We start from the raw sequence: 23,172 nt of genomic DNA on the forward strand, positions 1-23,172 counted from the left end.
CAAATGTTGCTTGTTAAGGCAACAATGTGGAAAATAGTAAAAATAAAGAAAAACCCTTGAATGAGTAGTTGTGTCCAAACTTTTGACAGGTACTGTACATGTATACGTGTTGCACTGTATAGTGAAACGTCTGTAATTTTTCGATACTAGAACATGAAAACCGGTTTGGTAATAGGATGTTTGTTACTTTCTGTACCTCTGTCAAATGTCTCTCGCGTCATATACGGATTGAGAGGATCGAGTCTGTCTAGTAATTTTTCTGAATCTTCTCAAGGGGGCAGTAGTAAGCTAGCCAGGCTAGTGGCTTGAGCAACTGGCACAGCGGGAGCCACTTTGAGAAGCAAGTGAGAGGAGAGAGAAAATGCAGACAGCATACAGTGGGGAAAAAAAGTATTTAGTCAGCCACCAATTGTGCAAGTTCTCCCACTTAAAAAGATGAGAGAGGCCTGTAATTTTCATCATAGGTACACCTCAACTATGACAGACAAATTGAGAAAAAATAATCCAGAAAATCACATTGTAGGATTTTTTATGAATTTATTTGCAAATTATGGTGGAAAATAAGTATTTGGTCACCTACAAACAAGCAAGATTTCTGGCTCTCACAGACCTGTAACTTCTTCTTTAAGAGGCTCCTCTGTCCTCCACTCGTTACCTGTATTAATGGCACCTGTTTGAACTTGTTATCAGTATAAAAGACACCTGTCCACAACCTCAAACAGTCACACTCCAAACTCCACTATGGCCAAGACCAAAGAGCTGTCAAAGGACACTAGAAACAAAATTGTAGACCTGCACCAGGCTGGGAAGACTGAATCTGCAATAGGTAAGCAGCTTGGTTTGAAGAAATCAACTGTGGGAGCAATTATTAGGAAATGGAAGACATACAAGACCACTGATAATCTCCCTCGATCTGGGGCTCCACGCAAGATCTCACCCCGTGGGGTCAAAATGATCACAAGAACGAATCCCAGAACCACACGGGGGGACCTAGTGAATGACCTGCAGAGAGCTGGGACCAAAGTAACAAAGCCTACCATCAGTAACACACTACGCCGCCAGGGACTCAAATCCTGCAGTGCCAGACGTGTCCCCCTGCTTAAGCCAGTACATGTCCAGGCCCGTCTGAAGTTTGCTAGAGTGCATTTGGATGATCCAGAAGAGGATTGGGAGAATGTCATATGGTCAGATGAAACCAAAATATTACTTTTTGGTAAAAACTAAACTCGTCGTGTTTGGAGGACAAAGAATGCTGAGTTGCATCCAAAGAACACCATACCTACTGTGAAGCATGGGGGTGGAAACATCATGCTTTGGGGCTGTTTTTCTGCAAAGGGACCAGGATGACTGATCCGTGTAAAGGAAAGAATGAATGGGGCCATGTATCGTGAGATTTTGAGTGAAAACCTCCTTCCATCAGCAAGGGCATTGAAGATGAAACGTGGCTGGGTCTTTCAGCATGACAATGATCCCAAGCACAACGCCCGGGCAACGAAGGAGTGGCTTCGTAAGAAGCATTTCAAGGTCCTGGAGTGGCCTAGCCAGTCTCCAGATCTCAACCCCATAGAAAATCTTTGGAGGGAGTTGAAAGTCCGTGTTGCCCAGCGACAGCCCCAAAACATCACTGCTCTAGAGGAGATCTGCATGGAGGAATGGGCCAAAATACCAGCAACAGTGTGTGAAAACCTTGTGAAGACTTACAGAAACGTTTGACCTGTGTCATTGCCAACAAAGGGTATATAACAAAGTATTGAGAAACTTTTGTTATTGACCAAATACTTATTTTCCACCATAATTTGCAAATAAATTCATAAAAAATCCTACAATGTGATTTTCTGGAATTTCTTTCCTCATTTTGACTGTCATAGTTGACGTGTACCTATGATGAAAATTACAGGCCTCTCTCATCTTTTTAAGTGGGAGAACCTGCACAATTGGTGGCTGACTAAATACTTTTTTCCCCCACTGTACCTCCACGCCCACAGCTTGTTGACAAAACTGGCTCCAGAAGCTAACTATGGGAATACTTTGCTTACAGAGCAGATGATGAGGGCCAGTCCACCGAATAAACTAGGCAAAAAGTGTTACAAAGCAGTGCAGTGCAAGGGAGGTTTAGTTGCAAAACAACATAAAAAACTATTTTACACATGTTTATTTTTATATTTTTATTTCACCTTTATTTAACCAGGTAAGCCAGTTGAGAACAAGTTCTCATTTACAACTGCGACCTGGCCAAGATAAAGCAAAGCAGTGCGGTAAAAACAACAACAACACAGAGTTACATATGGAATAAACAAAACGTACAGTCAATAACACAATAGAAAATCTATTGTGTGTGCAAATGTAGTAGGTTATGGAGGTAAGGCCATAGTGCAAAAATAATTACAATTTATTATTAACACTGGAGTGATAGATGTGCAGAAGATGATGTGCAAATAGAGATACTGGGGTGCAAATAAGCAAAATAAATAACAATGTAAATAACAATATGGGGATGAGGTAGTTGGGTGGGCTAATTACAGATGGACTGTGTACAGGTGCAGTGATCGGTAAGGTGCTCTGACAACTGATGCTTAAAGTTAGTGAGGGAGATCAGAGTCTCCAGCTTCAGAGATTTTTGCAGTTCGTTCCAGTCATTTGCAGCAGAAAACTGGAAGGAATGGCGGCCAAAGGAGGTGTTGGCTTTGGGGATGACCAGTGAGATATACCTGCTGGAACGCATACTACGGGTGGGTGTTGCTATAGTGACCAATGATCTAAGATAAGGCGGGATTTGCCTAGAAGTGATTTATAGATGACCTGGAGCCAGTGGGTTTGGCGACGAATATGTAGTGAGGGCCAGCCAACGAGAGCGTACAGGTCACAATGGTGGGTAGTATATGGGGCTTTGGTGACAAAACGGATGGCACTGTGATAGACTACATCCAATTTGCTGAGTAGCATGTTGGAAGCTATTTTGTAAATGACATCGCCGAAGTCAAGGATCGGTAGGATAGTCAGTTTTACGAGGGCATGTTTAGCAGAATGAGTGAAGGAGGCTTTGTTGCGAAATAGGAAGTCGATTCTAGATTTAACTTGGAGATGCTTAATGTGAGTCTGGAAGGAGAGTTTACGGTCTAACCAGACACCTAGGTATTTGTAGTTGTCCACATATTCTAAGTCAGACCTGCCGAGAGTAGTGATTCTAGTCGGGTGGGCGGTGCAAGCAGCGTTCGATTGAAGAGCATGCATTTAGTTTTACTAGCGTTTAAGAGCAGTTGGAGGCCACGGAAGGAGTGTTGTATGGCATTGAAGCTCGTTTGGAGGTTTGTTAACACAGTGTCATTTGCATTGTAACGTTATACTACCAGCAACTAAATTTGAATAGTTTTTTAGTGACAATGACATGAACATATATTCAGCATGACATTTTTGTGAGCATTATAATATAATTACAACCCAAAGTAATGTGAAATGCACTCATAACTTAGTTATGACAGCAATATATTTAGACTACTTCGTGTTTGTCTGGGCTTGCTAGCAGTAGCCACTAGCCAGCCAGCAGCCCTGGGTGGAGCATTGCACCCTAGGAGTTGAAATGCACTCTGGGAAATGTAGTATGCTGTGTAAAATCCATCACATGGTGTGTAGACTAATGCAATATAGAAGCTTCAGAAATTAGCTTCAAAGTGCTTTTTATGTCGTTTTGGAACTAAACTATTCATTTAATACCTACATTTTTTTTTTGCTGTAATGAATAATGAATCATAGGTCTAATGAATGTCATTTGACCCAATATTATGGCCATAGATGAGCAAATTAACCCTGATATGTAAAACAGTTTAGATGCAATTGTACAATTATTTTGTATTCTCTGAGTCTCAGATATGGTTATGCATAAGGAAAAGGTTCGATATTCTTCTGTTACTTAATATTGTGTTTTATTTTTGAAAGAAATTGAATATAGAATAGAATATATTTTAGTTGTTCTACCAGTTGTCAACATATTGTTCAATGTTTAAAAAAAGAAAGCCCAGTGGTTATTCTGTGACTTTAGCTAATAAGCATTCTTTTTTTGCCGTGGTATCGTTTCAGTATCGAGTGTTGTTTTAGTATTGAGTATCATTTAGGTATCAAGTATCGTGACACTAAACGGTGTATCGGTATCAAAGTCAAAATTCTGGTATTGTGACAACACTAACATCAAATCAATCACATGTTAATTGTCAAATGTTCGTAAACAACAGGTGTAGACTAACAGTGAAATGCTTACTTACGGGCCCTTCCCAATAATGCAGAGTGCAATAAACATGACAAAATAATAATAATAATAATAATAATAATAATAGAAGAAGAAGAAGAAAGAAAAAAATTGTAACACCAGGAATAAATACACAATGAGTAATGATAACTTGGCTACATACATGGGGTACCAGTACCGAGTCGATGTGCAGGGGTACGAGGAAATGGAGGTAGATACTGTATGTACATATCGGTAGGGGTAAAGTAACTAGGCAACAGGATAGATAATAGACAGTAGCAGCAGCGGTCTTATGGCTTGGGGGTAGATTCACTACATTACCAAAAGTATGTGGACACCTGGTCGTCGAACATCTCATTCCAATCAATGAGTAGGGAACGCCAACAGTGAACGCATATCTGAGCAAAACAGAGTGTCTATACACAGCACGTGAGCACAGCATGGTAACGTTATTGTCATAGTAAAGCAGATATGGGACATGCTTTTGGCAAAGTCTGAGAGGGACATGCTGAGTGATAGAAACTAACATGACCAAAAGTTTGTGGACAACTGCTCGTCAAACATCTCATTCCAAAATCATGGTCATTAATATGGAGTTGGTCCCCCCTTTTGTGCTGTAACAGCCTCCACTCTTCTGGGATGGCTTTCCACTAGATATTTGAACATTGCAGCAGGGACTTGCTTCCATTCAGCCACAACAGCATTAGTGAGGTTGGGCACTGATGTTGGGCGATTAGGCCTGGCTCGCAGTCAGCGTTCCAATTCATCCCAAAGGTGGGGTTGAGGTCAGGTCTCTGTGCAGGCCAGTCAAGTTCTTCCACACTGATCTCGACAAACCATTTCTGTATGGACTTCACTTTGTGCATGGGGGCATTGGCATGTTGAAACAGGAAAGGGCCTTCCCCAAACTGTTTCCACAAAGTTGAAAGCACAGAATCGTCTAGAATGCCAGATGGTGAAGTGTGATTCATCACTCCAGAGGACGAGTTTTAACTGCGCCAGAGTCCAATGTTGGCGGGCTTCACACCACACCAGCCAACGCTTGGCATTGCGCGTGGTGATCTTAGGCTTGTGTGCAGCTGCTCGGCCATGGAAACCCATTTCATGAAGCTCCCGACTAACAGTTCTTGTGCTGACGTTGCTTCCAGAGCCAGTTTGGAACTCGGTAGTGAGTGTTGCAACTGAGGACAGACGATTTTTACGCGCTACATGCTTCAGCAATCGGCGATCCTGTTCTGTGAGCTTGTGTGGCCTTCCACTTTGCGGCTGAGCCAATGTTGTTCCTAGACGTTTCCACTTCACAATAACAGCACTTACAGTTGGCAGCTTTAGCAGAGCAGAAATTTGACTTGTTAGAAAGGTGGCATCCTATGACGGTGCCACGTTGAAAGTCACTGAGCTCTTCAGTAAGGCCATTCTACTGCCAATGTTTGTCTATGGTTATTGCATGGCTGTGTGTTTGATGTTATACACCGGTCAGCAACGGGTGTGGCTGAAATAGCCGAATCCACTAATTTGAAGGGGTGTCCACATACTTTGTATATATAGTGTATATACATACATAAAGAAGATACATATACATACATATACAGTCATTCAGGCAGTGCCATCTCATCCGTCAATATCAACATGTGTTCCCTATTGTAAAGTGTGACCATATTTTCTCCTAGCTGAACATTTTTCCAGAAATTACCTAATTGAACAGAAAGGGGCACACCTCCCTGCATATATGCCATCTGTCTACTAGAACACACAACAATGTACAATCAATCAATCAATCAAATGTATTTATAAAGCTCTTTTTACATCAGCAGATGTAACAAAGTGCTTATACAGAAACCCAGCCTAAAACCCCAAAGAGCAGATGTAGAAGCACACAGCAGCACAAGGCTATTGCGCTTAGTTAAATTAGTCTCCTGGCCTCAGACTCTAATATAATCAATGTCCAGTTAATTACTCTAATAGTAAGGGGTGGCGCTGTGTGTGTGTGTGTATGTGTGCGTAAGTGAGTGCATGCGTGGGTGTATGCACGTCTCATGCAAATGCACGTGTGTGTGTGTTCATATCATATTCGTACGTGGTTGGGCAGTATTTGAATCTAGTGCTCCATTGTAGCCCTACATGGACAGATTGGATGGACAGATAGATGGATAGAATGACAGATAAAGAGATGGTACAGTTGGATGAGGAGAGATTGTGGGCCAAGTTCAGCCAGACCTTGGCACCAGCTGTTAGGCTCCCAGGGACAGATGTGTGTGTTATGTGTGTGTTACTACGCCAGGGCAGAACGGAGTAGGCCTCTGGCCTCCCTAATCCCCCTCTCATGCTTCTGTACCCATCCAGGATTTGGGATTTGGGAAGCGGTGCCTCCCAGTCATCCCAACAGGCTGGCTAGGTGCTGGAATCATCTGTCTGACTTGTTACATGGCTGGCCCACAGAAAGAATGTGACCTCGTCAATAGAATATGTGACATGTGCTATAATTATCAGTCGCTTCTCGCACTAACTCATTAGCATAAACATTCAAATGTCGTCAAAAATAGTGGTGTGGTCTGTTTTTGGATTAAAACAGAATTCACTAAAACTAAATGTTTTCTAGCCAATTCATTTGAATGTTGAAATATTTGTGTAAGTACACTTTTAAAGCCTCAGATTTAAATCCTCAAAACAAGTCATTTGTTAGCTAACAGTCAACTGACAAGCTAGCTAACTATATGTTTAGCTTGCAAGCACACCCACAAAATTCATTTCAAAACATATTAACCTTTTCAAGGATGAGTTCCAAATATTTCAAACGGTCGCCCCAGTGTGAGTTTTTTAATGCACGTGATGTCAGAATGTACTCGCTGTTCCAAAATGTGATTGTTATGCAACAGGACAGTTAACCCATGCTGCACTCATACCAAGGCAAGCAGCCTGCTAATTAGGGCTGACCCCAATTAGTCGACTGGTCAATTGTTTGGTAGATAGGCTGTTGGTCGACCAAGATTTTTTTAGTCGAGCAGTAGCACATACATATCATATACAGTTGAAGTCTATATACACCTTAGCCAAATACATTTAAACTCAGTTTTTCACAATTCCTGATATTTAATCCCAGTTAGGATCACCACTTTATTTTAAGAATGTGTAATGTCAGAATAATAGTAGAGAGAAGAATTTAGTTCAGCTTTTATTTCTTTCATCACATTCCCAGTGGGTCAGAAGTTTACATACACTCAATTAGTATTTGGTAGCATTGCTTTTAAATAGTTTAACTTGGGTCAAATGTTTCGGGTAGCCTTCCACAAGCTTCCCACAATAAATTGGGTGAATTTTGGCCCATTCCTCCTGACAGAGCTGGTGTAACTGAATCAGGTTTGTAGGCCTCCTTGCTCGCAAACGCTTTTTCAGTTCTGCCCACAAACTTTCTATAGGATTGAGGTCAGGGCTTTGTGATGGCCACTCCAATACCTTGACTTTGTTGTCCTTAAGCCATTTTGACACAGCTTTGGAAGTATGCTTGGGGTCATTGTCCATTTGGAAGACCCATTTGCGACCAAGCTTTAACTTCCTGAATGATGTCTTGAGATGTTGCTTCAATATATCCACATAATATTCCTTCCTCATGATCCCATCTATTTTGTGAAGTGCACCAGTCCCATGATGCTGCCACCTCCGTGCTTCACGGTTGGGATTGTGTTCTTCGGCTTGCAAGCAACCCCCTTTTTCCATTATGGCCAAGCAGTTATATATTTTTTTCATCAGACCAGAGGACATTTCTCAAAAAAGTACGATCTTTGTCCCCATGTGCAGTTGCAAACCGTAGTCTGGCTTTTTTATGCCGGTTTTGGAGCAGTGGCTTCTTCCTTGCTGAGCGGCCTTTCAGGTTATGTCGATATATAGGACTTGTTTTACTGTGAATATAGATACTTTTGTACCTGTTTCCTCCAGCATCTTCACAAGGTCCTTTGCTGTTGTTCTGGGATTGATTTGCACTTTTCGCACCAAAGTACGTTCATCTCTAGGAGACAGAACGCGTCTCCTTCCTGAGCAGTATGACGGCTGCGTGGTCCCATGGTGTTTATACTTGCGTACTATTGTTTGCACAGATGAACGTGGTACCTTCAGGCATTTGGAAATTGCTCCCAAGGATGAACCAGACTTGTGGAGGTCTACAATTTTTTAGTGTATGTAAACTTCTGACCCACTGGAATTGTGATACAGTGAATTATAAGTGAAATAATCTGTTTGTAAACAATTGTTGGAAAAATTACTTGTGTCATGCACAAAGTAAATGTCTTAACCGACTTGCCAAAACTATAGTTTGTTAACAAGAAATGTGTGGAGTGGTTTAAAAACAAGTTTGAATGACTCTAACCTAAGTGTATGTAAACTTCTGACTTCAGTTCAATTTCAGTAGCACGTCTTAGTGATGGACTGTGCCATCCCCACAACCTCTACAATGGATTAGTCCACTCAGACAGGCGCGAATCAGACAGGTGTCTTGTACACCATGATTTTTTTATTTTTTTTCTCGACATAACCTAATGAAAGCAGCTAGCATGCAAATCCCCAAAGACATCACATAAATTATGGAAATGTTGGGTGGACTTCTTGGTCAGTTCTATTCACAGGTGTCTGTCTATTATGTCATACATTATGACAGCTCAACTTGACTAGTGGGAGTTCTAAGCACGCACTAAAGCTACCAAGGCTAAACTACCAAGGGAGGCCAACTTAAACCCTAACAGAAAGAGGAGTTTGGTCAAGAATGGTTCACTTTCTTTCTTCCAGACATAAGTAAGTGACTGCAGTAGACTGAAGGGCGCTCCATCCATCTTGCTCTCTGTCTCTCTGTGTAGACCTCCCAGATGAGATGGATGGATAAATAAATAATGTGCCTCACTGTCGGCCATCTTGAAAACCCAATTGGGATAAGTGCTGCTCTCTAACACTGGACCATCCATGCCATGATGTCATAGGCTCCACTGTTTAGTGTTGTTCTCGTCACCTCTTTGGAAGCATTCCAATAGTTCAGAATAGTGTACTTTTCTCATTTGCTTTGTTTCATGACCATTCCTTGGAAAAATAACTGGAGTGCATCTCAATTGCTCAGTGGCTTCTGCTCCTCATCTCATTTCTTCAACAATGCAGATGAAGGGAAGGAGACAAAGCGAGGAAGCTACTTCAGACTATTTAGATGCACCCCTAGAGATAAATGTATTTACACTATAATGCTTTGACCTATCAAGGGCATTGAGATCAGGTTTTTTGAGGAAAATAAGTCGGTAAGAGATGAGAGGTCATGGAGAAAAGACAATGGTGGGTGTGGGGTTTAGGCAAACGTGCATGGAGAAGAGACAATGGTGGGTGTGGGGCTTAGACAAACGTGATCTTGAATGTAGAGCGAGCCCTTGTGAATTCAGTAATCGGCAGAGGCAGTTGGTTTGCAATCAATGACATTGCCTGCCATCATATTCTGGGTGCAAAACAACATAAGTAACCCTCTATTATGACCATCAATTAAAGTAAACAAATATATCCCTATTTTTACAGACTGATTATGTTCCATCAGCAGAGAAAGAACATACTGTTTCAAGCCCTAAGAAGGATTGGTTATGTCGACAGTATGCTTTGATTTCACTTTTAATAAATATGCTTGTCTGAGAAGGAGAAAAGAACGTAGTGAAGAGTGAGAGTTATCTGTGGCATATGGGAAGCTCACTGCCACTTTGTAATCCTACCCTGAGAATGAGTTGTATCTGTGATCAAAGAACTGACGCTTCTCGCAGAGCAAGGGAACACAAACGGGGGAATGCGCATACGCTTCACACACACAGTTCTCTATCCTTGCTCCAATTCAACAAGTAGTAATGGTTTGTGTGTGTTGCTACTGCAGGGAGCCGTGTAGAAACCTTTTTATTTCAGTCCCTTCCCATTACAGGGATTCAAACTGTAGGACTTCTTACCAATCATTTATCAGTGCCTATTTAATATAATAATAATAATTCAATAATATAGTTATATAATATATGCCATTTAGAAGACACTTTAATCCAAAGTGATTTACACTCCCGAGTGGCGCAGCGGTCTAAGGCACCACATATCAGTGCTTGAGGCGTCACTACAGACCCCCTGGTTCAATTCCAGGCTGTATCACAACCGGCCGTGATTGGGAGTCCCATAGGGCGGCGCACAATTGGCCCAGCGTTGTCTGGGTTTGGCCGGTGTAGGCCGTCATTGTAAATAAGAATTTGTTCTTAACTGACTTGCCTAGTTGAATAAAGGTTTAAAAAAACAGTCATGTATGAATACCTTTTACGTATGGGTGGCCCCGGAAATTGAACGCACAATCCTGACGCTACCAACTGAGCCATACAGCACCACATTTAAGTGGTACACCGCAGGTATGCATGGAGTCAGGGTTAGCTGTGATACTGGTTGGAGTTGTGCATTACAGAACTATCTCTTCCCCAGTTTGCTTCTAAATCTCCAGTTTGGTGAGCTTGCTGGACAATTATTTTGCAATAAGAGTCCAAAAACCAAACATTTTTCATAGATATTGCCTTAATGTGGCGTCTGCTCAACATGCTCAGACATGGTCGGTCTGGCTAGGAGAGATTATGAAACAAACAGTGACTCAGATATAGCAAGCCAAGTGGCTCCACTACTCTGACAGATATTATCCATTGAGGTTGAAAGCCGGAGCGTATCAAGGCTAGGTTAACCCTATCATTTTAGCCCTGCTGCCCTGGCTGACCCTCTATCCAGACTACACCATACTAATCTTCCTGCAACCCCGAGGCTCAGACTATTTGCTCCTTAGCATCTGTAAGTAATTGCTGACTGGGAGAGAAAATCCATTCCCTCTGAGCTCATTAGCAGGATCTGTGATCTGTGAAACAAGCTATCAAGTGCAGCTACATACCTTCATTAAGACTTTGAGACTCCAGCATAGAGAAATACACAGCAGCAGCAATACAGCAACAACAACACTGGTGAAGTAGTGTTGTGGATGCCTTCCTGATTCTGCTTCTCAGGCAGTAGAATTGGGTAGAAGCATGCAGAAACACATGGGAATACAGTCAAACAGTGACACAGTCAACCTCCACACAAATCACTGGCAGCCTAACTGGCCTTCAAATACCAGACACGACATACTGCGCTGTCCAATCACATGACAGGGTCACCTTGACAGAAGCCAAACTCAACGTCCCTCCCTCCTCATTGCATCCTGAAGGGCATTCATTCATTCACACACACTCCCAGATCACTCTTAGGAGCCCTTGTCAGGGGCAGAGCAATGTCCAGAGAGTCCCAGTGGGTGCCAGGTGGGGGTCGGCTCACGGGATGTAAACAATGGCTCCCAGTAGTGACAGATGAGCAAGAGGTGGTGGGAGAGATTAGCTCTGTTGATGGGAGCTTTGGGAGACTTAGGCGCGTGGCTGAGGGAGAGGTCAGTGTGGCCCAAACAGCTAAAAATACCCCAATCCATCCTAGGGCTCAGCTTGGCGGTGAGTCAGCCAGCCAGCCAGCTAGTGCTCAGGGGAGGGAACAGACACACAGGGAGATACAGACAGAGCAGAGAAGAAGAGAGTCAGACAGGGCAGAGCAATGTTACTAAAAGGCACAGAGAAGAGGACCTATCATCAGAGCTCAGAGTGGGGGTTCATTAGGCTCTGGTGGGCTAGGAAGAGTTGGGGGTGGGGGGTAGAGTGTGGTAAAGTGACATAAGCAAAGACTGTGTGCACTGCCTGAGACCTCCAAACCCTGACAGGCAGAAGCTGCAGGGAGTCTGTCTATCCCTGACCCCCTGCTCTCCCTCTCTTCCCATCCCTCTCTCCCTCTATCTCTCTCTCTCAGCAGGTGTGCTGTCAGGTCTGAAAGGCCAGGCGTCCAGTGGGAGGCGTCTGTGACGTCAGCAGTGACCTGCTGACCGCTCATGTCAGGCCAGACAACAGAGCCTAACTTTCAGCCAATCACAGAGCAAGTGATCAACCCTTTAACGGCACAATGGGTGTATGTACAGTATGACTTTGTATGAGTTTGTGTATGTCCACTACAGTATGTGTACGTGTATGTGTGAGTACGTGCTAGTATACTGTGTGTTTTTCGGGCTGTGTTACATAAAGCCTCCCCTCTCCTCCTCTAGCTATGTGTCGCGTAGTCTTTATGGTGTTTACAGTCTGAGGCCCTGAGACCCTGGCAGAGCCCAGTGAAAAGTGAGAGGTATGTTGGCTGCTCGCTAGCTCGCCCGCCAGCGACAGTAGCTTCACACCCCCTACTTCCACCTCCGCAGTATGCAAACGAGCCTGAGATACCCATCACGGCTTGCTGGGCCCCCCAAAGACAGGCCTGGAGCACGGCCACAACCCAGAGAGGAGGAGAGAGGGAGCGAGAGAAGGATGGAGAGAAGGAGACAATAGGAAGACGAAAACAGCCTCGGATCCCTATGCCCTAAGACGCAGTTTAATTTTTTTAACCATTAATAATTAATTATAATTAATTATAATTATAGTATAATTCATTAGAACACCCTTCCAATTCAACCCACCCCTGCTTTTGCTACGTGGTCCCTATTTTCAGACTCTGTTCCCACATGCCAGTAGGAAAGGGCCATGGCATGTGGTGGCCTGTACCAACCCCAGCTGCAGTAGGGGGGGTGCTGCTGCCTCTTCCCCCTGCTCCTGCTCTGGGTGGTGTGTGTTGTTTGTTTGTTGATGTGTTTGTTTGCCCTCATCAGCTCTGGCTGCGCTATCCTGTGCGTTTCCAGCCCATCACACAGACAGCAGTGTCATCGCCGGTCCCTTCTCCCAGGGTCACTGCAAACAGACCTTATGTAAGCACCATCAGGGGCCACCACACTAAAAACACTCCTCTTTGGGATAATTTTACGACAAACAGCCCTATTTTTGTACTTTTCCTTGTTTTTGTGTGTTTTTCTCGATGCTCTCCCTTGGGCCGGGGTTAGTCGTGTCACGCTTAGTCATCGGGTTGAAATCTGAGGCATTTTGAGAATCATGAGAGGAGACGAAGACGCAGACACATACTCTGACTGCTCTCCCAACATCTCAGACATCCTGTCCACTCTATTGTCCTCTGGTTTAAAACAGGTTCAGCTGGAATCAGGTCCTTCACTCCTCTATGTTCAGAGCTAATCTCTGTATCCGTATCCATCAAACACTGTTAACGCTGGTCTGGGGTCAAGGCTTTGAGTGAATAACACCCATTAAGTGTGTGGATCCTAGTGAAACATTTACATTTACAATTGGGATTTCAGAATAATTACCAAAAGCCAAATATCTACTGATATCATGAGACAGGTAAGGATTGGGGGAGATCGAAAGACACATTCGTTTTCATCTTAGTACATTCCTGGGTGGGAAATCAGAGCACACATGTGCAAACCCGGAGGAGAGGAGGATCGTGGGTAATCCAGGGATGGCATAATATCAGCACTCGAGGCCATCACCGTAGGACAAACAAGTCGCAGAAGAGAGGGAAAAGAGGAAAGGATTCTTCCACAAATCATCTGCTTACGGTATCAGGCGGCACGGAGGGAAGATTAAGCCCACTCTGGCCATAAGTGACGGCTTAGTGATTAAGAGACGGCTTAGTGTTTGGGCAGGCGACCCAATTCAAATGAGGCAGGCGTCTGTGGCCCTTATAGGTCGTGTCAACACTTGACACTTACATGCGACTTCTGCAATCAGAATACGAAGCTCGCATTGAAAAGTCGCTTTGTGGTGTGATTGTTTTCAGATCTGTCTGACCACTTCAGGGATGCATTGTGTGCAGATTTCTCCTCAGTCTGGACGCAATCAGGCTACCGAAAGCGCATACAGTGGGCGACGTCATCAGCACTCCTTCCACAAGTCTCCAGAAAACTTGTGTTTTGCGACCAAGGTACCTTTTCATTATAACGTTGGAAGAAATATGTTCCTAGCGTGTGGCAAACGTGTTATGCTAACTCGTTTGCAATCCCTTTAGCGTCACTTGCTAGCTTGCTGGCTAGTTACAGAGGTTAGCTGGCTACTTAGCTAGAGTAGTTAGCTACTGCCATCAGCTGTTGTTGTGTTATTATCATATTTAGCCTATTCCACCATTTCTAGAATGTATACTTGCATTTGAATATAGAGCGGGAACGAACACAATGTGGACATGGTGGACACATTTAAATGTAAATATAGATGCATGACGTGTTCGGAATTCCATGATCAGAACTCCATTATCAGAATACAAATGCTGCATGAACTGTCAAGTCTAGACACGGCCATAGAGAAGGCCAGGTTAGTGGGCTAGGCTCATATCTCTACTTCATTAGATTTGAGTATCCTCTATAGCAAGGGTCTCCAACCTTTTCTAGCATGAGAGCTACTTTTAAAAAATTGTACATGTCTCAAACTACTATTTTTTTTGTGCTTTCAAATAGGCACATTCTTCTCTTCTCCTCTACCCTAAAACTCTTCCCCGGGTCCTTGGTGTAAAATAAATGTGTTTTCTGTTAATATACCTGGTAAAATAATGGTTAATAAACAACTCTAAGTGGGCCCCATAAAATTATATTTTGTTTTTTCCAGAATTCTGTTTTCTCTGTTTAATATTCCCTGTTTTTTTTTACTCTCAATATTACAATTATTCATAGAGAAACAACAAACAAAAATTGATGTTCTGTGTTCATGTAAATGCTTAAAACACACTAGAAGAAAAATCTTTAGGATATTTTTTTTGGGAATGTAATTCACCTTTAATTGCTTATTAAGCAAGAGAGAAATAAGTTGGTCTAGCGATGTTTCTGCTGTCATGGCAGAGTTAGCAAAACAATTGCCACCCAATTGATACAAATAACCATGATATCTTTTTGTTAGGTAAGCCTACTTTGCAGTTAACATTTAATTGAGAAGGTTTTTGGGGAAAGTCTTTCTGTCTACCCACAAGACGGCTATCATTAGCATCGCTAACTACAGTAGCTACATACAGAGTGATAGTCAAATGCACGCATTAAACAGACACAGGGGCAATATTACTGGAAATGAATTGGCAGATATTGTGTTATGTTTGGCTTTTTAAGCCAAAAGTGGCTAACCAAGAGTGGGATAATGTCAATAGTATCCGGGAGCTTTATGTTTATGACAGATTGTGATTATGGAACACATGATGAAAATGCATGTACTTTCAGAATTCCTTGGCAAGCTACTCATAGGTGGGCTGCAAGTTACTGGTAGCTAGCGATCTACCTGTTGGAGACCCCTGCACTATAGTAAAGGAATAATACTGTATTGTTATTTTTTTTGTACAGCAACCCTGAGACCCAGATGGGCTGACTAACAGTGAGTAAAGGTGGATAAAACCTTTACTGTGAATTAAGTGAGGTCATCGATGAGAGAGGAGAATCTCAAAGGGAAATAAAGCTCTTTAGACAGGCTGCCACCAAGAGAAAGGGGTAAATAATCGCACTTTCATATCCCATTACCGTCTATTACTGCATTACGTTCCAAAACAAACATGCCCTATCACATAGTCAAGAAGGAACTGAACAGGGTTTGTGTGTGTGTGTGTGTGTGTGTGTGTGTGTGTGTGTGTGTGTGTGTGTGTGTGTGTGTGTGTGTGTGTGTGTGTGTGTGTGTGTGTGTGTGTGTGTGTGTGTGTGTGTGTGTGTGTGTGCGTGCGTGCGTGCGTGCGTGCGTGCGTGCGTGCGTGCGTGCGTGCGTGCGTGCGTGCGTGCGTTAGGGCTGTGACATCATGGAATTTTGGATGACGGAAATTGGCCAGCGAGTGTACCCATATGAGCAAAGCAAGAAGTAAAATATGTGCTAAAATAAATGCTGTGATTTGTTGATTCAACTCAACTGACATTACAAAAAATACGTTCCATTACATGAGCTAAATCAGTTAACATCATTTTAATGAACATTTTACATTAACATGGACATTCTAGCATCACAATACCAGGCAGCCATAGATACTCCCAGTTGGTATTAGATAGAACGTCGCTGCCCGCCCACCTGTGGGGAAAACAATCTGTGGTTACCTAGGTTACCCCATTGGCTCACAGCAAAACGTTTTTCTAACGCACATTTTTTTGTCTGCTTGCTTTAGTCAAATACAAAACTACATTTAAGAAAAGTACATGTCTAAAGATTACTTTTCAACATTGCCTACTCTCGAGCATTCTCACAACTTAGAAAAACGTAACATACAGTGAGGGAAAAAAGTATTTGATCCCCTGCTGATTTTGTACGTTTGCCCACTGACAAAGAAATGATCAGTCTATAATTTTAATGGTAGGTTTATTTGAACAGTGAGAGACAGAATAACAACAACAAAATCCAGAAAAACGCATGTCAAAAATGTTATAAATTGATTTGCATTTTAATGAGGGAAATAAGTATTTGACCCCCTCTCAATCAGAAAGATTTCTGGCTCCCAGGTGTCTTTTATACAGGTAACAAACTGAGATTAGGAGCACACTCTTAAAGGGAGTGCTCCTAATCTCAGCTTGTTACCTGTATAAAAGACACCTGTCCACAGAAGCAATCAATCAATCAGATTCCAAACTCTCCACCATGGCCAAGACCAAAGAGCTCTCCAAGGATATCAGGGACAAGACTGTAGACCTACACAAGGCTGGAATGGTCTACAAGACCATCGCCAAGCAGCTTGGTGAGAAGGTGACACAAAATAACTGTCAATCTCCCTCGGCCTGGGGCTCCATGCAAGATCTCACCTCGTTGAGTTGCAATGATCATGAGAACGGTGAGGAATCAGCCCAGAACTACACGGGAGGACCTTGTCAATGATCTCAAGGCAGCTGGGACCATAGTCACCAAGAAAACAATTGGTAACACACTACGCCGTGAAGGACTGAAATCCTGCAGCGCCCGCAAGGTCCCCCTGCTCAAGAAAGCACATATACATGCCCGTCTGAAGTTTGCCAATGAACATCTGAATGATTCAGAGGAGAACTGGGTGAAAGTGTTGTGGTCAGATGAGACCAAAATCGAGCTCTTTGGCATCAACTCAACTCGCCGTGTTTGGAGGAGGAGGAATGCTGCCTATGACCCCAAGAACACCATCCCCACCGTCAAACATGGAGGTGGAAACATTATGCTTTGGGGGTGTTTTTATGCAAAGGGAACAGGACAACTTCACCGCATCAAAGGGATGATGGACGGGGCCATGTACCGTCAAATCTTGGGTGAGAACCTCCTTCCCTCAGCCAGGGCATTGAAAATGGGTTGTGGATGGGTATTCCAGCATGACAATGACCCAAAACACACGGCCAAGGCAACAAAGGAGTGGCTCAAGAAGAAGCACATTAAGGTCCTGGAGTGGCCTAGCCAGTCTCCAGACCTTAATCCCATAGAAAATCTGTGGAGGGAGCTGAAGGTTCAAGTTGCCAAACGTCAGCCTCGAAACCTTAATGACTTGGAGAAGATCTGCAAAGAGGAGTGGGACAAAATCACTCCTGAGATGTGTGCAAACCTGGTGGCCAACTACAAGAAATGTCTGACCTTTGTGATTGCCAACAAGGGTTTTGCCACCAAGTACTAAGTCATGTTTTGCAGAGGGGTCAAATACTTATTTCCCTCATTAAAATGCAAATCAATTTATAACATTTTCGACATTAGTTTTTCTGGATTTTGTTGTTGTTATTCTGTCTCTCACTGTTCAAATAAACCTAACATCAAAATTATAGACTGATCATTTCTTTGTCAGTGGGCAAACGTACAAAATCAGCAGGGGATCAAATATTTTTTTCCCTCACTGTATGCCCCTTTTCATGATAGTGCTAGCAGCCATGTGAGTGAGTGAGTGCTAGCTAGCTACCGACCGGAACATTAAGCTAGCCAACACCAACAACACAAACAAACAGACTTTACAGTCAGCTACAAGTACTGAATGGAGTTATAAATGGACTATACTAAACAACTTAAATGTCTTACCTGTGATTAAATGTTTTCCACACACATAGCTAGCTACGTGTAGCCTACATGGACACCGGCTCCTCACAATTTCCCACGCCGAATAGGTCTAAAGCCACAGGGCTCTTCTCGCAGGCTCTATTTCCCTACATGGGAGTATTGCAAACCGTAGGTGGGGATTTTATACCTGGTTACATGTACATTGAACAACACAGCAGCTTTTCGGCATGTTTTGTTATTTCTGTATAACAAAAAATCTACGACGAAGTTGGCTCTTTTACACTGGGGGTCAATGGGAAAGAATTTAGTTTTTTCCCAATTTGTGGGTGTGGTCGAGGGAAATTCCTTATTATTATGACTCAGAGTATGCGGTAAAGAGGTCAATTGTACTCGACAAAAACAATGGAAATGCCATGGAAACGAGTGGGAGAAAGGGCCGTGGGGGAAAGATCCTGAGTCTCCTCATTGCCCCCTGTTACAGGAGGGGGTCACAGTTCCGGAGCGGTCCACTAGGTGTCCTCCTCCGACAACCATAAGCATCTCCTCACTCACAGTCTGGACTAATCATTGATCCTATTGGTGTCACCTGTGTCTACCTGTTCACCTGTGAATTTATGCCCTCACTTCCCTGTGTTCCCTTGCTCAGTTTTCTCTGCAAGTTTCTCTATGCTCAGCAGGACTAATCAGTCTCTGATCGGAGACGTATGTACAGGTACTCGAGAAGTGTTCTCCCTGTTTCTTTATTATTTCAGTCATAGTTACTATTTCGTATTTTGGCTGTCATCCTGTTTTTGGAGACTTATTTGCTCCGCCTTTCTTTTACAGTGTTAAGTCCGTTATATTGTATTCTGGCTTCGGGACCACCAGTAAAGATCCTTGTTTCACCATCTCTGCCTGCTGCCTACTGTCTATCCTGTACCGCACCTGGGTCACACCTCACACCAACCCTTACAGCCCCCCAGCAAAATGGGCCTACATTTGGGCTATTGTTTATATACAGTGAGGGAAAAAAGTATTTGATCCCCTGTTGAATTTGTAAGTTTGCCCACTAACAAAGACATGATCAGTCTATAATTTTAATGGTAGGTTTATTTGACTAGTGACAGACAGAATAACAACAAAAAAATCCAGAAGAAAACGCATGTCAAAAATGTTATAAATTGATTTGCATTTTAGCAGATAAACCTACCATTAAAATTATAGACTGATAATTTCTTTGTCAGTGGGCAAACGTACAAAATCAGCAGGGGATCAAATACATTTTTTCCCTCACTGTATGTGTATTTTCACACTATGTTGAGGTAAAAATCTAAGTATAATGATTGTATGGATGTCAACCCCAACAAATGTTCATGTCATCATCACCAATCAACTGTATTGCAGTTATGACTTTGACTCCCACTACTTATTTATGTATGCTAGCAATGCTAACCAACTTATACAATTGGGAGTTAGCATTTAGCAGTCACTTCTTCAAAACCTGAAAAGGGACAACTTATACTGTAAATGTTGTGCAGCGAAAACAGCCAAATATATCCAAATTGGATTTAAGTAACCACATTGTGGGCCTGTTACAATATATACAGTTGAAGTCAGAAGTTTACATACACTTAGGTTGGAGTCATTAAAACTCGTTTTTCAACCACTCCACACATTTCTTGTTAACAAACTATAGTTTGGCAAGTCGGTTAGGACATCTACTTTGTGCATGACACAAGTAATTCTTCCAACAATTGTTTACAGACAGATTATTTCACTTATAATTCACTGTATCACAATTCCAGTGGGTCAGAAGTTTACATACACTAAGTTGACTGTGCCTTTAAACAGCTTGGAAAATTCCAGAAAATGATGTCATGGCTTTAGAAGCTTCTGATAGGCTAATTGACATCATTTGAGTCAATTTGAGGTGTACCTGTGGATGTATTTCAAGGCCTACCTTCAAACTCAGTGCCTCTTTGCTTGACATCATGGGAAAATCAAAATAAATCAGCCAAGACCTCAGAAAAAAAATTGTAGACCTCCACAAATCTGGTTCATCCTTGGGAGCTATTTCTAAACGCCTGAACGTACCACGTTCATCTGTACAAACAATAGTACGCAAGTATAAACACCATGCGACCACGCAGCCGTCATACCGCTCAGGAAGGAGACGCGTTCTGTCTCCTAGAGATTAATGTACTTTGGTGCGAAAAGTGCAAATCAATCCCAGAACAACAGAAAAGGACCTTGTGAAGATGCTGGAGGAAACGGGTACAAAAGTATCTATATCCACAGTAAAACTAGTCCTATATCGACATAACCTGAAAGGCCGCACAGCAAGGAAGAAGCCACTGTTCCAAAACCGCCATAAAAAAGCCAGACTACGGTTTGCAACTGCACGTGGGGACAAAGATCATACTTTTTTGAGAAATGTCCTTTGGTCTGATTAAACAAAAATAGAACTGTTTGGCCATAATGACCATCGTTATGTTTGGAGGAAAAAGGGGAAGACTTGCAAGCCGAAGAACACCATCCCAACCGTGAAGCACGGGGGTGGCAACATCATGCTGTGGGGGTGCTTTGCTGCAGGAGGGACTGGTGCACTTCACAAAATAGATGGCATCATGAGGAAGGAAAATTATGTGGATATATTGAAGCAACATCTCAAGACATCAGTCAGGAAGTTAATGCTTGGTCGCAAATGGTCTTCCAAATGGACAATGACCCCAAGCATACTTCCAAAGTTGTGGCAAAATGGCTTAAGGACATCAAAGTCAAGGTATTGGAGTGGCCGTCACAAAGCCCTGACCTCAATCCTATAGAAAATGTGCAGGCAGAACTGAAAAAGCATGTGCGAGCAAGGAGGCCTACAAACCTGACTCAGTTACACCAGCTCTGTCAGGAGGAATGGGCCAAAATTCACCCAATTTATTGTGGGAAGCTTGTGGAAGGCTACCCGAAACATTTGACCCAAGTTAAACTATTTAAAAGCAATGCTACCAAATACTAATTGAGTGTATGTAAACTTCTGACCCACTGGGAATGTGATGAAAGAAATAAAAGCTGAAATAAATCATTCTCTCTACTATTATTCTGACATTTCACATTCTTAAAATAAAGTGGTGATCCTAACTGACCTAAAACAGGGAATTTTTACCAGGATTAAATGTCAGGAATTGTGAAAAACTGAGTTTAAATATATTTGGCTAAGGTGTATGTAAACTTCCGACTTCAACTGTAAATCATGACGGATTTGCGGAATATCCACTTGTTAGATCAGATTTGTTGAATGTGCGCCAGTCTGGTCAATGAAACGTTCTGCGTTCCATTGACTCCTTTACTGCATCTATTGCGAGTGTACCCATGAGTTTACCAGTAACATTGCCAGGTTTAGAGGTTCCAAGCCTGTCATATTAATTATATTTCTATGTGTTATTTTATTTTCATGACGGTCTTCATCCATAACTGCCAGTTACACGGTTATATAGTAATTGTGCCAGCCCTAGTGTACGTGTGCATACACCCTGATATCACATCTGTGTCTAATGACACAAGACACCCTCAGCTGGTTGTGGGCACAGAGGGCGGAGCCTAGAGACAGTGCTTGATTTGGGATGGAAAAAGTGCAGGAGCTGTCTTTTTCCAAGTCGGTCCATTAGACTATGTTCATCGAAATTCACAAATGACATTATGCTATAGAGACCTCTGATTATTCACTGTTAACGGTTCATACACATTTTCAATTACTTCTCCATGACTTTTAGCCAAATTTTCATGCCTATTATTATAGCCTACATGAAAAGGTACAGTGGATATAAAAGGTCTACACACCCCTGTTAAAATGCCAGGTATTTGTGATGTAAAAGAATGAGACCAAGATATATCATGTCAGAACTTTTTCCACCATTAATGTGACCTATAATGTGAACAATTCAATTGAAAAACAAACTGAAATCTTTGAGAGAAAAAAAAAAGAAAAAAAAAATCACAATAACCTGGTTGCATAAGTGTGCACACCCTTAAACTAATACTTTGTTGAAGCACCTTTTTATTTTATTACAGCACTCAGTCTTTTTGGGTAGGAGTCTATTAGCATGGCACATCTTGACGTGGCAATATTTGCCCACTCTTCTTTGCAAAAGCACTCCAAATCTGTCAGACATCTCCTGTGCACAGCCCTCTTCAGATCACCACAGAGATGTTCAATTGGATTCAGGTCTGGGCTCTGGCTGGGCCATTCCAAAACGTTACTCTTCTTCTGGTGAAGCCATGCTTTTGTGGATTTGGATGTGTGCTTTGGGTCGTTGTCGTGCTGAAAGGTGAACTTCCTCTTCATTTTCAGCTTTCTAACGGACGCCTGAAGGTTTTGTGCCAAAATTGCCTGGTATTTGGAACTGTTCATAATTCCCTCCACCCTGACTAAGGCCCCAGTTCCAGCTGAAGAAAAACAGCCCCAAAGCATGATGCTGCCACCACCATGCTTCACTGTGGGTATGGTGTTCTTTGGGTGATGTGCAGTGTTGTTTTTGCGCCAAACATACCTTTTGGAATTATGGCCAAAAGGTTCAACCTTGGTTTCATCAGACCATAACACATTTTCCCACATGCTTTTGGGGGACTTGATGTTTGTTTTTGCAAACTTCAGCCGGGCTTGGATGTTTTTCTTTGTAAGAAAAGGCTTCCGTCTTGCCACCCTACCCAATAGCCCATTCATATGAAGAATACGGGAGATTGTTGTCACATGTAGCACACAGCCAGTACTTGCCAGAAATTCCTGCAGTTCCTTTAATGTTGCTGTAGGCCTCTTGGAAGCCTCCCTGACCAGTTTTCTTCTCGTCTTTTCATACATTTTGGAGGGACGTCCAGTTCTTGGTAATGTCTCTGTTGTGCCATATTTTCTCCACTTGATGATGACTTTGGAAATGTGTTTGTACCCTTCTCCTGACTGATATCTTTCAACAATGAGATCCCTCTGATGCCTTGGAAGCTCTCTGTGGACCATGGCTTTTGCTCTAAGATGCAACTAAGAAAATGTCAGGAAAA

At 42.7% G+C, this 23,172-nt stretch overlaps 1 protein-coding gene across 15 annotated transcripts in view; it reads right to left on the minus strand.

The window, feature by feature from the left end:
- Positions 1-23,172, minus strand: part of LOC121570388 (calcium/calmodulin-dependent protein kinase type II subunit gamma) — a 127,815-nt gene that overhangs the window by 78,549 nt on the left and 26,094 nt on the right. The gene's annotated exons all lie outside the window — the stretch shown is intronic.

Source organism: Coregonus clupeaformis, chromosome 1 (assembly GCF_020615455.1).
Source record: "Coregonus clupeaformis isolate EN_2021a chromosome 1, ASM2061545v1, whole genome shotgun sequence".
In the NCBI taxonomy this organism is placed as follows: Eukaryota; Metazoa; Chordata; class Actinopteri; order Salmoniformes; family Salmonidae; genus Coregonus; species Coregonus clupeaformis.